This window comes from Penaeus monodon, unplaced genomic scaffold (assembly GCF_015228065.2).
Source record: "Penaeus monodon isolate SGIC_2016 unplaced genomic scaffold, NSTDA_Pmon_1 PmonScaffold_4126, whole genome shotgun sequence".
Classification (NCBI taxonomy): Eukaryota; Metazoa; Arthropoda; class Malacostraca; order Decapoda; family Penaeidae; genus Penaeus; species Penaeus monodon.
In genome coordinates, this window is record NW_023658919.1 from 2,879 (window position 1) to 18,509 (window position 15,631).

General features: G+C 43.5%; 1 pseudogene; it reads left to right on the forward strand.

The window, feature by feature from the left end:
- Window positions 1-9,639: 9,639 nt before the first annotated feature.
- LOC119570838 lies at window positions 9,640-10,688 on the forward strand (annotated as a pseudogene).
- The last annotated feature ends 4,943 nt before the right edge of the window (window positions 10,689-15,631 follow it).

A 15,631-nucleotide genomic window follows, 5' to 3' on the forward strand; every position in this document is an offset into this window, starting at 1 on the left:
TCCCACAATTTGGGTATAAAATTAGGAAAAAGACTGGCGCTTCTATTCACACTTCTGATCTAACAAAACTGCAATGGATGATATAAGTTTTACTTCCTTATAACATTCATACATTTTTTTCACAATTTCGAATGCATGTGTGTGTGTGTGTGTGTGTGTGTGTGTGTGTGTGTGTGTGTGTGTGTGTGTGGTGTGTGTGTGTGTGTGTGTGTGTGTGTGTGTGTGTGTTTGTCCTGGGAATAATCATTTATAAGTAAATAATATTAGTCACAGTATATGAAACTAGTGTATACATTATGGGTACTCAAAACGACCCCTACATTCTGAGGTATATAGCGATGGAGCCCAATGTGACATCCCCAATATGGGGCAACATAAAAAAGTATACATACGTTCTGCACCCATTGTCCTATCTGCCTACCTCTAACTACTTCCACATCAGGTAGATATCAACATAAAACATACCTGTATTTCTGTACAGCTTTACGTTGACGATGATGATTAAAATCATGAAACACGTCACTAAACATTACGTGCAAGTTATAATTTCTTCACTCCGTTGGCAGTTAGTTATAAATGGGAAACGTGTGCAAAAGTCTTGCATAAACAACGAAATGGGGGGGGACTGTACAACTGTAGGTTAATAAACAAACATGTAAATCTACATAGGTTTTCGCGCTAGCACTGAGCACCTGTGGCACAGACAGAGAACAATCTTATACGAGAGGTATCTGATGAGTCATGTCGTTAAAATGAGCTTCTTTTCAACGCTTCAATAAAGTCGCGAGTCTCTCAAAACTTGCAGGCTCCTTTTTTGAACACTATAGTGGCAACGAGAACTCTGCTGAAACAACTGCATTTGATGTCTGTTCCAGTGAGTCATATGTTTTATGAAGAAATAATACTGACTGCAGTTTCGTTTACCTTGTATAAAGTTTTAACTTCTACACTACAGTAAAAATATTAGTGTTGACATCAAAGGCTGACATTTTCTAAGACCACCTTAAAATCAGCATTGCAATTAAAGTCACACGAACAAGGAACATTTTCAAAACATGTTTACATTAAAAATGTTGCCAAGTATGAAAGCAGAAACACACTTTCTTTCTGACAACTAAAATTTGTTTTTCTACGCCAGACTAAATTTTATCAAATCGAACTGGCAGTTAACAATGCTATATTGATCATTACTTCAATTAAGTAATTATTCTTCGTTAAAGCATCAAACTCACTGTACAAGTTTTTTACTAAGATACAAGCTAACAATTTCGTGCTATTTCCTTGAAAAGAAAGCGGTTTCATTTCACTAACCTTCCTCCACATACAATCATTATGATACCCTGGACCTGCATGTACGCAATTTCCAAACTCAGTTACAATAGCAAACACTTGTTTTAGTTCAGTGAGTATTCCTTTACAACATCAGCCGATTTCTCCTCTATATGGCACACGAATGACTATGGTTTAATTCATGCAAACGACACGCTTCTTAGTACAATACCACTCTATGATACACTTCCAATGCAGGTACTGAACACCCACCCTTGCATCGATTACAACGTGCATGTAACCAACTGTAGACATCAAATTCGCCGATAAAACTATAATATTTACATTTTATAATAAACAGTACGTACTAAACCTTGACGACGGAAGAATCCTTACGAACGATCCATATAATGATAATTCTACATAAATATCACACTCTGATCCTTTTTACACACAGTAGACGTAATCGGCATCAAAAGTAAATTACCTCTTAGATGCATTTGCTTCCTGTTAAGCAACTACCCCTGTACATTGCGAGACGGATTACGGTGCAATAGACACACAAGGCTGGAATGAGGAATAACAACCCACGCGTCTGTGAAGTGAGTTACGGTGATGATCTTTGCTTCAGTATTTCTATCCCTAGTTTCATTTATTTTTCTTTCTTTTTTAGTATTTTTTTTATTCCTTTTTTCATTCTCTTCTTTTCTCAAACTCTAAATTCATGAGCCCCGTCGAAAGAGAGCAGATGTCGAGGTACAAGATCTTTAAAATATAATTATAGCAGCCGTACTTGTCTTCGGTGGGATCTCAAGATTCAAGATTCTCATCAGCTAATTCTAAATGTGTTTTGCTTCATTTATTATGCCTCATGACATCGTGACAGAATCATATAAAAATAAATATTAGCTGATCCGTCTCTAGACGTGATAACCGACGGCCTTTTACCGCAAAGAGGAAAAAAAGACAAGTGCTAACTTACATATAAAAGAGAAATTGTTGTATTTGTGACGAATCGACACGAATACCACAGGAATACATTTGAAACTAATCAGTTACAACAAAATTCTACTAGCCTAATATACTGTGAAACAATCCTAATAATAGTCAGAGTCCTCCTGCTCTTAGGATACTGAAGATTATTATTATTCATGTTAGAATAGATTCTCAACGGACGAATCAATGAATTACACTGTTATCGCAAGAATATAATAGTCTGCCTCTCTGATCCAGACAAATGACTGGCGAACTTTTTTTTTATACCTACGGACGTGTGAAATTTCGATTTTTTCTCCTCTCCTATCGTATTTATCCTCCCATCTTTATACTTTATTAACTTCGGTGCGTATCGAATAGTTTTTTGCATTAATTTAATATTTATTGATAATTTATCGAATAATTTATCTTTCAAATCACAAATCTAAGTTTTTTAAAAAATCGTCCCACCTACAATACCGACAAAAGACACACAATTTCACACTTACGAAACGAGATCGTAAAGCCTAAATACCTTGGCAAAATACTGAACCCAAGCGATGCATAACGGTCGAGGGTTTGATTCATTCTCGTAAATATTATGCATTATATTCGTGAGCTCCTGAGAATACAATCTGTGGCTCGGTGTTCAAGTCGCCGCCTTTTTAGGTTTTTATTTTCTCGGCCTCGTTTTTTATCTGTTTCTTTATCTCTTTATCCTTTATCTTATCTCTCTTCTTCCTTCCCTATCTTTTATCTGTACTCTCTTCTTTCGCGCTCTCTCTCTCTCTCTCTTTTTCTCTTTTCAGTATCAATATCTCCTTTTCCTTCTCTACTCTTTGTCTCTCTTTCCTTGACGTCTTTTCTTCTCTCTTCCTCGCTCTTTCTCTACGGTGATCGACTGCAGGCTGAACTTGGGTCGGCAGGCTGGATGGCTTCAGATTATGCTGCTGTACAGGCCGGAGAAGACTGGTCGGTTACCTTGGATGGCTGAGTGAGATTGTAACTAACAAACTTCCTATTAAGGGATTCAAACGCCGATGAACCGTTGTGGAGTACGCTCTTGTGTACGCGCAAGGGGGATTCGAAACCCTTTTGTGGAGGATTGTTAGTTACGTGGCTGAGGTTGGTTAAGCGTTCAGGTCGCCTCGCAATCACCTCATGATCGTCTGCCTGCCGGGGAAAACGGGACATCATTAATCATGGAACTAATGCAATGGCAATAATTATATATATATATATATATATATATTATATATATATATATATTATATATATATTTGTGTGTGTTTGTGTGTGTGTGTGTGTGTGTGTGTGTGGTGTGTGTGTGTGTGTGTGTGTGTGCGTGTGTGTGTGTGTGTGTGTGTGTGTGCGTGCGTGGGTGTGTGTGTGTGTGTTGTGTGTGTGTGTGTGTGTGTGTGTGTGTGTTGTGTGTGTGTGTGTTTGTGTGCTGCACCGTTAGAAAGACAAGCCTCATACCTAATACATATGGGTCTATATATTTGTATATAATATATATATATATATATATATATATATATATATATATATATATGGATAGATAGATACGCAAAATAAGTTCACTCTTAGATATGCCATGAAGGTCTTCATTCTAAACAATCTGAATTTCTAAAAGCCCAAACCAGAAGGGAAGGCATCCTGCAGCACCATCCTTATCCCCCACCCCCAGCCCCTCAAAAGACCCAACCCGGTTCCTTCGCCAGTAGACAGGTCACCGGGTCATAAGGTCAAAAAGGGTCGTTAAATTTCATGGCACTCTTGGGTGATGGGTAGGTACTATAAAACACATGGCCAGACCTGACACGTGACAGTTCACTTACAGCGGCAAGTGACATCACAAGTGCAAGGTGGCACCACGAGTTCAAACAGCGCCAGAAAAAATAGGTATGCAACGGACATTTTCTTCTTTTTTATTGAGTAAAGTGAAATCCTAACACAATATCAACGGAATAAAATCGTATTTTTATACGTATGTATAGTGGCAGAATTTCATCTTATCGCTTTGTATATATGTACTGTGTATTTTGGCAAGACATCTAATGTGCATTTTCCCGCAAACAAAAATGCTGTCAAAGACTAGAGGGATTTGCAACATTGCGCGGAAAGGGGCACGTAATTTTTCTAAGGAAATTACAGACAATAGTGGAAGGGAAAAAAACAATAAAAAAACTAGATGTTGGTTTTCACTTTTAAAAAAATCCCAGGGTTTTTTATTGTGGGGGTTTTTTTCCTTGTATCAGCACGGGGAGGTGGGTTTTTTTATTTTATAACAGGAATAGTTTTTTTTTGGGGACCCCGGGGACACCGAGAAAACGCTTGGAAAAAAAAAGCTCTAGATTTCGCGGGCTCCCTTTCCCCCCCCGATTTTGCACGATTCGGCCCCCATAGGGGGGGTCTTCACCCAAAAGGGGGGGTGTATCTGTATGCGCCAATTTTATAAATATAAAAATTTCTATAATTATATTTTAATATTTTAAACCCCCCCTATATATTTTATATATAATTTTTCTTCTATAAATTTATTTGTATTTTTAAAAAATTAAAGATATTTATTTTATGGGCGTTTTTTTTCATTTGGGGCGTGTGTGTTTAGATATATTTTACAAAATATATATATAAATAAAATAAAAATTATATATAATATATAATATTTTTATATAACCCCTTTTGCATATATGTGTTACATATAACATTTCATTTGGGATATATGGGGGCTATATTTTAAAACATAATTAAAGTTTTTTACATAAAACATCCCTTTTATTTTTGAATTACATAAACAAAGTATAATTTCAATTTAAAAAATTTCATGTATTAAAATAATTATACATTAAATTTTACATATAAATTATGTATACAAATATTTCCCAAAAAGTTTTTACATAACAAATTGGTTTTACATATACATATTTTTGTATTTACAATTACTATATGGGTAATACCCCGTTCACATATGGGGCCCATTTAAACCCCACACTAAATATATATATTTTAATACAATAAACTAGCCTCTACATACCACAACCCCTAGACATGACAAGGGGCGCGACATCCCCAGGCCCTTCCCGGCCCCCCCCCCTCGTGAACCGCAAAAAGGCCCGGGAAACCCCGGGGGTTCACTTTCCCCCACCCCCATAATTTTTCCCCAGCCCCCACAAATTTCCGCAAACCCCTTTTGTGAAATTTTCCCTAGTTCAATACTTTTTATAAAAGAGGGTCGGGGCGAGGCCCCCCAAACCCCCCCCCCCCCCAGCCCCTTCCAAACACCGGGGTTTGGAAAAAACCCGGAAAAAAACCCCCTGTTTCCGTCCCCCGTTTTGTACCCTTTTCCCCCATTTACCAATTATATTATCTAACCAAAACAAATGCCCCAAGGGGGTTCTGGGGGTTTTTCCCCCTTTGGGGGGCCCCTTGGCCCAAAAAAATTTCCTCCCCCCTGGGCCAGACGCCCCCCCCCCTTGTGCTGCACTCCCCCCACCCGCCCCCCAAACGGCCCAATTCCGGGGGTTTAAAAGTGTTTGGCCCGGGCAGGGCCCGAAACCGGGATTGGGCCCACAAAAAACCTTTCCTTGGGCCCCGGCCCTGCCCGAACTCCCGGCCCCCCTTTTAAAGCCCCAAAGGCCCCAAAATTTTTTGGACCGCCCCAAACCCCCAAAATAACCAAAAAACACAAAGGGGAAGAGCCCAAGAAAAACAAGCCCAAACAAAGCAGGCCCACGGTGTTTTTTTTCCTTGAACCCCCCGGACCCTTTTGCCCCCCCATTTTTTGCTTTGGGAAAACCGGTTCCTTTTTTGGTTTTTCCCCGCCCCTTTTACCAAGTAAACGGCCCCAAAAAATTAATTTTTTTATTGGTTAACCCCGGTTTAAAACCCCTAATTGGCGGCAACTTTTTTTCCCAAACCGGGAGGGGAATTTTTTTCTGCCCGGCCCGTGCCAACCGGGTTTTTTTTTAGCGGGTTGGGGAAAATTCAAATTCCCAGGGGAAGTTTGGCCAACGACCCGTTTTTGGGGCCCCATCCCTCCCAAAAAGGCCTTTTGGGTCGAACCCCCCAACCCCCCCATTGGGGGCCCCGCGGGGGTTTTCCCAATGGGGGGTTTCCCCACCACCCTCCTCGGGGGGCTGACGCCCCCTTTTTTTAAAACCAAAAATTTCCCCGAGCCCCAAAAGAGGGGGGGGCCCCCCACCAATGCCAAAAACCCTAACAGCCCCCCGGCCCCGAACCCTTTCCCCCAAGGGGGTTTCCCAGGGGTTTTGGTGTTAGGGGCGCCCACCCAGTTATTTTTTTTCATTAGGGGATTCCAGGGCCAACTTTTTTTCCCGTTTTAATTTTTTCCGCGGGTATTTGGTTCCCGGGTTTTAATTTCACCCTTTAGTTTAAAGGCTTTTTCCCCGTTCCCCCCCATTGGCCAGGGGGGGGAAACCCCGGCGGGAAAGCCCTCTCTTTTTTTACTTTTACCACTTCCTTTTTGCCAACCCCCCGGCACTGGAAAAATTTTTTCCCTTTTACGAAGATTTAAAATATTGCCCCTATTTGATTTGGGGTTTATATTTTTTTTCCACTTATCCCTTTTTCTTTCCCCCAACACTTCCCAAAAAAAAACCCCCAAATTTTTTTCTCCCCTTGAAATTTCCCCTTAGAACCAACCTTTTTAACCCCCCAATTTTGGGGAAACCCTTTTTCTTTCACCAGAAACAGGGGGAAAAACCGAAAAATGGCAAACAAACGCCCGGGGTCCCACTTTTTTTGTTTTTTAAAAACCACATTTTTTCTTTTATACCCCCTTTTTTCCCCTTTTTTCCGGGTTTTTTATTTTTTTCCCTTTTTTTGGGGTGTTTTCCAAATTTGGGTAAAGGGGCCCCCTTTCTCTGAAAACCCTCTGGGGGGCGGGGACCGGCCCCGGTTTGGGGTTTACCGAGCGATGTATACCCAGTTCACATATTTTTCCCCATTTTACCTCACACTAAATATATATAGTTTTTTTTAAATAACCCTATGCCTCTTTCATACCACACCCTTTTCTGAATGAAATGGACGCGACATCCCCAGGCCTTTCCCCCTCGTGACGCCGTCCCGTTTTTCACGATCCCTCCCCCTCCGCCATACTTCCTAGTTTCATCGCAACCCCTTTTGAGTTTCCTCGTTTCCAAACGTATTAAAAAGGGTCCCTGCGAGCGACAGACAGACGCTTTTCCCGCACGCTTTCCGGACTGCCCCCTGTCCGCGTTGTTTCCATCCCCCTCATTAAAAAATAATCTTTCAAAACAAGCAAGGGTTGTTTCACCTTTGCCGTGGGCCCCAAAATTTTCTCATGTGGGCCCGACGGGGCTTTTTGACTCTAACCGGGGTCAAACGGCCGGAAAAGGGTTTTTTAAAAATGTATTTTAATTACATGGGATGTAAAGTACATATACATATAGTATGTACATATTCCCCAAAATGTATGTACAATATACTTTTTTATGTATTTTACATATTCATTTTAGGGGATGTACATATACATAATGTAGATATATAACACATGTATATTTTATATTATACACATGTTTTTTTTATTTTAAAATTTTAAATTTAAAAAATTTTAAAGTATATACAATATTTTTGTTATATACATATGTATGTTATAAATTTCATAATGTATTTTTACATAGTTTTGAAAAAAGCCTATATTTTTTATACATATTTTGATATAAAAACATATGGATGGATTATTTCATATTTTGTATAATAAAAAATAGGGGTTTTGGGTATTTTTATATAAAATATTTTGTATAATACCCTATGTATGGTTTTTAAAAGTAAATATGGTAATATACATATTTTATGTATAATACATATATGTATTAAAATTTTCAAAATGTTGTTTATTATACATATTTATATTTATATAAAACCCTATGTATGTTTATACATATATGATATTTAAAATATGTATATGTAATAAAAAAAATACCAAAAAATATATAAAATATATAAAAGAATTTTAATATATATAATACAGTTTCGAAATTCCCCCTGGGGGGTTTCAAAAATGTAGTTCATTTTCAAAAAACCAAATTTTTGTATTGTGGGTTTTTTTTTCCCTTTTTTAAAAAACGAAGAGTGTTTTTTTATTCATTTAAAATTTTGTAGGTATGTAGTTAGTATTTATGTATGTAAAATTTTTGTAGTTATATATATATTAATTATAAAATAAAATATATATATATATTTTTTGTGTGTGTGTTTATTACATACAATATATACTTTTATAACATATATGGGTGCATATCTAAAGGCATATATTTAAAATTATTCTCATTGTATAATATAAATAAAACCCCTTTTATATATATAAGTTTATATATTAAAATACTATAAAAAAAATTTTAAGGATTTTTAATGGGGGTTTTCTTTTAAAATTTATATTGTAAATCTGTATATTAAATTTTTTATATATAAATTTTTAAATATATTATATATATTATATAAAATAAAATATAAATTTATATATTTTAAAATATATATAAAATTATTATAATATTTTATATAATATATAGTAATTTTTAGCGTACAACTATAAATCACATTCAGAAATATATAAAAATACTGCGATAAAATTTTAAAATATTACACACGGGTTTCTGAACAAAAATTTGGGCGTTGGTGAGACTAACGTTACGAATCATTTGTGACATCAAAAAGTCTGTCTCGGTCTTGTTTGTGCTTATCAAACACAAAAACTATCTGGGGTTCGGTTTATATCCCGAGACATTGCCCGATTTTCCTTTTGAAGGACAGGCGGCCTTTTCCGGTTAAAAAAACTTCCCAGGTCTTCATTACTTATCCAAAAATTTTTTCTTCCAATCCCTTTTAAATAATCCAAAAACTGAAAAAAAAATTTGGGCCCCAAACGAGGGGATTCAGGGAAAGTCCATTTCATAATCTTTTTGGGGTCAAAAAATTAAAAAAAAAATACGCGACATGGGAATCCCACTCCCCCGGCTTTTCTGTTTCCGAGAAGGGGAAACCCCGGTTTGTCTATCCCCCCCCTACTGTGCGACTTATTTTGTATTAATACGTCGCCGTCCACTTTTTCGTTTTCTGAGATCAGGTTCCCAACATTGTCCTGTTCCCAAAATTAAAGGTGAAAATATTCAAAAAAAACGGTTGATTGTGCTTGCTTTAAAGGGGGTAAAGGGTTTGATTTAAAATTTGGGGAAGTGAAAAATGATATTTTTTTTTAATTGTTTTAAGTTTTCGGACGATTTTTTTTTTCGAAAAAAGTAAAGTGGTTGGCATCGTACTAATTCGTTTTTTAGAATTACTTTGACACCCAAACCCGCGAGGGGGGTTTTTTTCAACAAAAAGGGGGACCCCCGAGCATTTAGCGACATGGCACTAGTTTCTCCCCGCGCGAGCTCCCCGGCGGCGGCGGGAAAAGGTGAAGACTCGTCCCAACTCGCCCTTTTCCCCATGAACCCCCTGGGAAAGCCCCCAACTTCCTGGTTCGCCGGAGCCCCCCCCCTCCAAAGGCCTTTTTCCCCTGCAGGGAGGGAGGCACAGCCTCCCGAGGCCGCTGCCCCCACGGCCGGCGCCCAAAGAAGGCCGGGGACTTTTTCCGTTGGGCAGTGGCCAAACTTCGTCCAGCAGCTCTCCCGTCCTGGGGCCCAAAAACCCCGGGGGGGCCCTTGGGCCCGGCCCTTTTTTGCCCCCCCATGCCGGGCATCGACACGGGCCCCGGCGAAGGAGACGGAGCACGTGCTGCAGCGTCTCAAGCGGCACATGCGCGTCAACGAGGACGGGTCCCTGACCATGTCGCTCGTGGCCATTTCCATGCTCAGGCTCCACCCCAGCGTGGTGGAGTGGCCGTCCAGGAGACACGCGGACGCCAAGGACATCCGCCTGCCGCTGCTCATCCGGGGAAACGGCTGTCCTGCGGCAAGTTCGTGCCCATGGAACACATACTGTACGGCGAGTGCATGATGGAGGGCACGGTGTGCCACGTGGATGCCCTGGGCAAGGACGTGCCCCCGGGAGCCCTACCCGCTGAACGTCAGGAAGCAGCTGCCACGGCTGGACTTTGTGGAGGCGACGACGCGGTGCGACGTGCTGCGCGGCTTCACGACGCAACGGCATGTGCCTCGCTCGGCGGTTTCCCTGTGCTGGCCGCCTCCATGCACGGCTCGTGCACCACCTGTGGGAGCTCATGTTCACCGAGAAGATGACGGCGGTGACCGGCATGAAGTTCTACAACGCCTACTTCGAGGAGTTCGAGAAGCAGCTGTCGCTGGTGGACGGTGCTCGCGATGGACAGGTTCCCCGAGTGGCTTCTGGAGAGGGCGGCGCCACGGGAGGCCTGAGGGCACCGGCGACAAGGCGGCGGGTACGCCGTAGGCCTCGGCCAGGAGCAAAGTACTGTCTATTTCTATATCATGCTTCTTATCCAGCTTTAATTTTTATAGTTTTTGTACAAATGCTATATATCGCAAATATATTCTTGGACTAAAAGTAAAAATTACTTTCATTACACCTAGCCTTTTATGGGTTTATCAAACACAGCCTTGGAACTCAACACTTATACTAAGTTAACCTGAAGTAAAGTTACTAATATTCTCAGTTATATTACTAAGAGCCATCACACTAGTCTGAGTTGTAGGCCTATAAAATCTGGCCATATAGTAGATCAGAGTAAATTATACAATGCAATGACAGGACTGATATACACTATGTTTACAGCAGCTGAATTACTTCGATGCGATGATACATGATGTCTTTGACCTTTAAAAAAAATCCATCAAAGTACCTAAACTCGTGAGGATACACGAAAAAAAACTATGTAAATAATATATACGAACCAACCAACAGATCAGAACCCCGCTGCCATACAAGAGTGCATATAATAATAAATAAAAATTAGGGTAAAATACTACAATCAAAACAGCTGTTTCCCACTCCCTCACCCCGAGTGCGAGGAGGTCCTCCAGCAGCAGGCGAGGAGGGCCAGGAGCACCCCTAACAACAGGAGGAGGGGCGTTGGGGCACGGGCGCTTGCTGCTGTTGTCGTCGTCGGAGGGGAGGCCATACCACACCCGGAGGGACTCCCGCACCAGCTGGGCGTCGCGGGAGTCCACGGGCACGCTGGTGGTGCCCTCCGAGTTCGGGAGGCGGGGTCGTTCGGTCCTGCGGGATGGGAAGAACGGGTCAGACCTTGCTTATTTCCTACTCTGGATCTTTCTGTTTCTCTCTCTCTCTCTCTCTCTCGTCTCTTTTCTCTCTCTCTCTTCTCTCTCTCTCTTCTCTTCTCTCTCTCTCTCTCTCTCTCCTCTCTCCCCTCTTCTCTCTCTCTCTCTCTCTCTGGTGTAACGCCGTGTTATCCTTTAACAAGTGAAGGTAACCCAGGAAAGTCTCACCCAGTTTATACCACATGGCAGCCAACCCTAACCTTTCTTTGTACGGGGTTTCGCACCCCATTGACTTATCAGGCGAACTTGACACGAGTAACGGGCTTTTGCCCTGGCTCAGGCCCTGACTCAGAAGACGTGAACAACAGAGTATATTATAGTGTAGGCGTGTCTTAACCATAGGAATATTTTTTTGGGACTCACACTCTCTCCCTCTCCCTCCTTCCTCTCTCTCTCCTCCCTCCCCTCCCTTGCTCTCTCTCCTTCCCTCCCTCCCTTGCTCTCTCTCCCCCCCTCCCTCCCTTGCTCTCCCCCTCCCCCCCTCCCTCTCTCACAATCCATCCCTTTCTCCTCCATTCCTTCCCCCACCCTTCCCTTCTCCTTCCCCTTTTCTCCCCTCTCCTTTTTCTCTGTAACATGACCAAAGATAGCCCTCGTCCTGTGTGTAGCCATACCACTCGGGAAAAGGGGACTCAGAAGGTTGTAAGGTAAGGAAAAGTTAAGAGAAAAGACCCTAGGCCGGGGGGTAAAGAAGAGGGGAGAGGGGAAGGATAAAGGGGGGGATAGAAGAGATGATTTAGTAAGAGAGAAAGAGTCGGGGCTTAACCCAAACATGCGGGGTAAAAGTTGGGGGCATAGCTGATAGGACGAGGAAAGGAGGATAAAGGTCAGCAAGGGAGGCCTCGCGCCATCGGTGGTTCGCTGCCCTGGCATAACGGTGACTTCGCTTCGCATGAGCTAACTCACGGGTCGGCGAGGCCACCGCCCCCGGGCTGCGGATCCACTCGGCTAACGAGGGAGGTTGGGAGGGTAAAGGTGGCCTGTCCGGCGCCATCGGGACGCCACCGTGCCGGACTTCTCGCCCATGGAAACGGTGGGGGTCCTCGGCAAAACCGTGAGGCTGCAGGTTGAAGTACGAGTGAGACGCTAATCAGAGGCACCTCCCTTGCCCGCGTCGAGCAGAGATTTCTCCCTGTCAGCGGCAGGACTTCTAGGGAGATGTGCTCTGGCGATCTCACCACGTTTGGGTTATCAACACTGGCCATGATATCTCCTCCCCCACTCGCTGTTGGCACTCCTTACGCAAGGAGCCAGGGTCATGGCAGGGTGCAGGCGGCAGTTTGTCACGTGTCGGAAATCCGAAACCAGTGAGATGGAGGTAAGGATTTGGATGATGGACGCTGGTGCTATGTAAGGATAATAAAGATGAGGCGAGGGCGGGGTTTTGTGTGACACAGGGAAAGAGGAAGTGGCTTGCTGCTTGCTTGCTTGAGATTTGCAAAGTTCTGGCTTCGCCCGGGCCTTTCACTTATGGCCCGGGCCTGTGTCAGCTTTTTATGGCTGTCTCATTTGTTTGGTTTCTGACACTCGGTGCTTACCGTGGCGGTGGGATTGCCAGCAGGCGCTCCGTAGCCGTGGTGTAAGCATCTCGCATAATTCTCTTTACCAGCACGACGGCGTGTTTTCTGGGGGGTTTGTCTTAGGAATTGCGTGTGCACGCAATTCCCCAAAGTAGTGTATCAGTGTGGCTTTCGGCTCGCCGCAATGCATGAAAACACCTCTCTTCACGTTCTATGGTTTGTATAATCTGCCATGCACAGTGGTAACCTAGGCGCATTCTGTGCAGAATGACTTCGGTACCTCTGTTGTTTATTCAGAGAGTGCCAGTGGTTCATAGCCTGTGCATCTGAGTACCAGCTGGCCGAGGGGGAATGTCTCGTTTCCTCTCTGTGAAGATGCGAGGAGGAAGGAGTTGGCCGCCACCGTACACTTCCCCCTAAGTAAATTTCGGCTCTGATGTATTATCATGGGATTTGGGGGCATACCCCGGCCGATTTCGGTTTAATCTGTCAGCAAAGCTCATTGCCTCTGATCCCTATATGGCTGGGAACCCAGTTTATGATTAATTCTTCTCCCCTGAGCAAGCATCCTTTGTGTTATTGTGCCGATGGTTGTCAGGAGGTAGATGTTGTCAGTGGTGAGCGCTGCTGAAGACAGTCGACGGCCCCTTGGAGTCTGTGTGTATGACCACGTGTCCTTTCCTCATGGACGCGTGTCTCAGTGCTCCCATGATAGCAACTACCTCTGCTTGAAAGGGCGAGGGAGGCATTGTCTGTTACCCTCATGGATATTGTGGCACCCCTTGCTGCAAAACCCGGCGCCTGCAGTGTGGGTCAAGGATCGACCGATCCGTCTGTGTAATATGTTCGGCCTCCCCGGAGGGGTGATGGTTGCAATGACCCTCGGGGTTTCTGCCTTTAGGCTGGGCGTACATATTCATTCTTTGCTTGCCAGTCCTCATGACCGGAACTCTATCGAGGTTTGTGCCCACGGCGGAGCTTCGACAAAAGTCAGTTGGGGTCCATGCCCTTGGCCAGTAGTGGTTTTTTGAGCTGATGGCGTATTAGCCACCCTGGCTGTGTGAGACAACCCAAGGAGTTGTTTGCAAACAGCTCGTTACTTGTTCTAGGCGTTCTATATTTTGTGTTTTAGCTTGTTTTCCTGGGAGCCGGATGACCTTTGATAAAATTGTGCTGCCGGTAGATCATTCGTGAGGCCAAGGGGGAAGGTTTGTTCCCCACTAGAGGTTGAGACCTTCGCCCACCTTGGCACCCAGAATGACCTGCGGCTTCGTTTGGATGTCCCCAAATCGGTCTTTATATTTCTCTTGATTCCAATCAGAGCGGGGGAGGCATAGTCTACAATGGGCCTGACAGCATGTACGTAGAATGATCTTAGTACTCTTGGTCTGGCCCATATGCGCTTCCACTCAATTACTCTCATGACAGACAGTCTGCCTTGTCGGTCAAGCAGGTACTGGACTCTGCGAAGGAAGGGTCCGTCTATCCTACCCCAAGGTAAAGGTATCCTGAACCCATCCAAGTCCATTCCGGATTTTCAGACTTGTGCCTTGAACTCTTTCTGTCTCAAAGCCATGCCTTTTGGATTGGCTGCGAGATCTTAGTCCTGTCCTGAACATCCTCGGATACCAAGTCCAACAACACTGGTTGTTAGCAATGTGCCCCAGTGGAGATGATAGAATCGTCTGCATAGGTATGATCTTGACCCCCACTGGGAGGTTAGTGAGGATACAGGACATTAGTGTTTAAAAGGGGCTGGACTGAGAAACCCACCCGGTGGCGTTCCATTTTAGTGGCATGTGCTGTGATAGTACCTTGAATTTGACTCTGCTTTTCTATTGTAAAGTAGTCACCTATCCAAAGCCAAGAGCTTACCTTTGATTCCTTTTGGATCAGGCTCTCCTGAATGGCAAGAGGACTTGCCAATTCAAAGCCTTCTCCAGGTCAAGGAATACTGCCCACAGATGGCGCCCTTGTTTATTGGGGCTCAAGAGCGTGGCTATTTCTGTGCGCTGTGCTCATGCCCCTGGTGAACCCGTGGAGGTGTTCGTGTGGGGGGTCCCATTTTCCATTGGAGCCGGTTCAGTACCATCCTCTCGGCAGTCTTGGCCAGACCCGCTGAGGAGAGAGATGGGGCGGTACTTCCCCGGCTCCCTTGGTTTAGGGATGGGAATATGGTAGCCCTCTTCCAGCTCTGGGGTAGAGTGAAAGTTTCCCAGGACCTGTTGATGAGTTGCAGGAATGCAAGCTCACCTACCAGTCCCCAGGCGGGGATGATGGGGTGCGAGTCCCGTTATCGCCCGGGCTGAGTTGCAACTGGCTTTGTGTGCTCTCTAGGTTCCCTCAGAGAAAAGATAACGTCTGAGTTATCGGGTTCGGGTGCCCTTCTCTGAAAGTGAGCAAGTCTGTCTGGTGTAGGCGTTCTTGTGAGGAAGTGGGAGAGGAAGGGAGTTAAAACGGGATAGGGCTCTCGTTAGGGGAGTTTGTTTATTTAAAAGGGGTAATTAAAATAGGTATTATGTATAACAACCCCCTAAAACTATAAAAACCAAAAGAGAACAAAGTTAAGAACGAGAAACTAAAATAAAACGAAAGAAAAATTAAAAAAAACAACGCAAACAC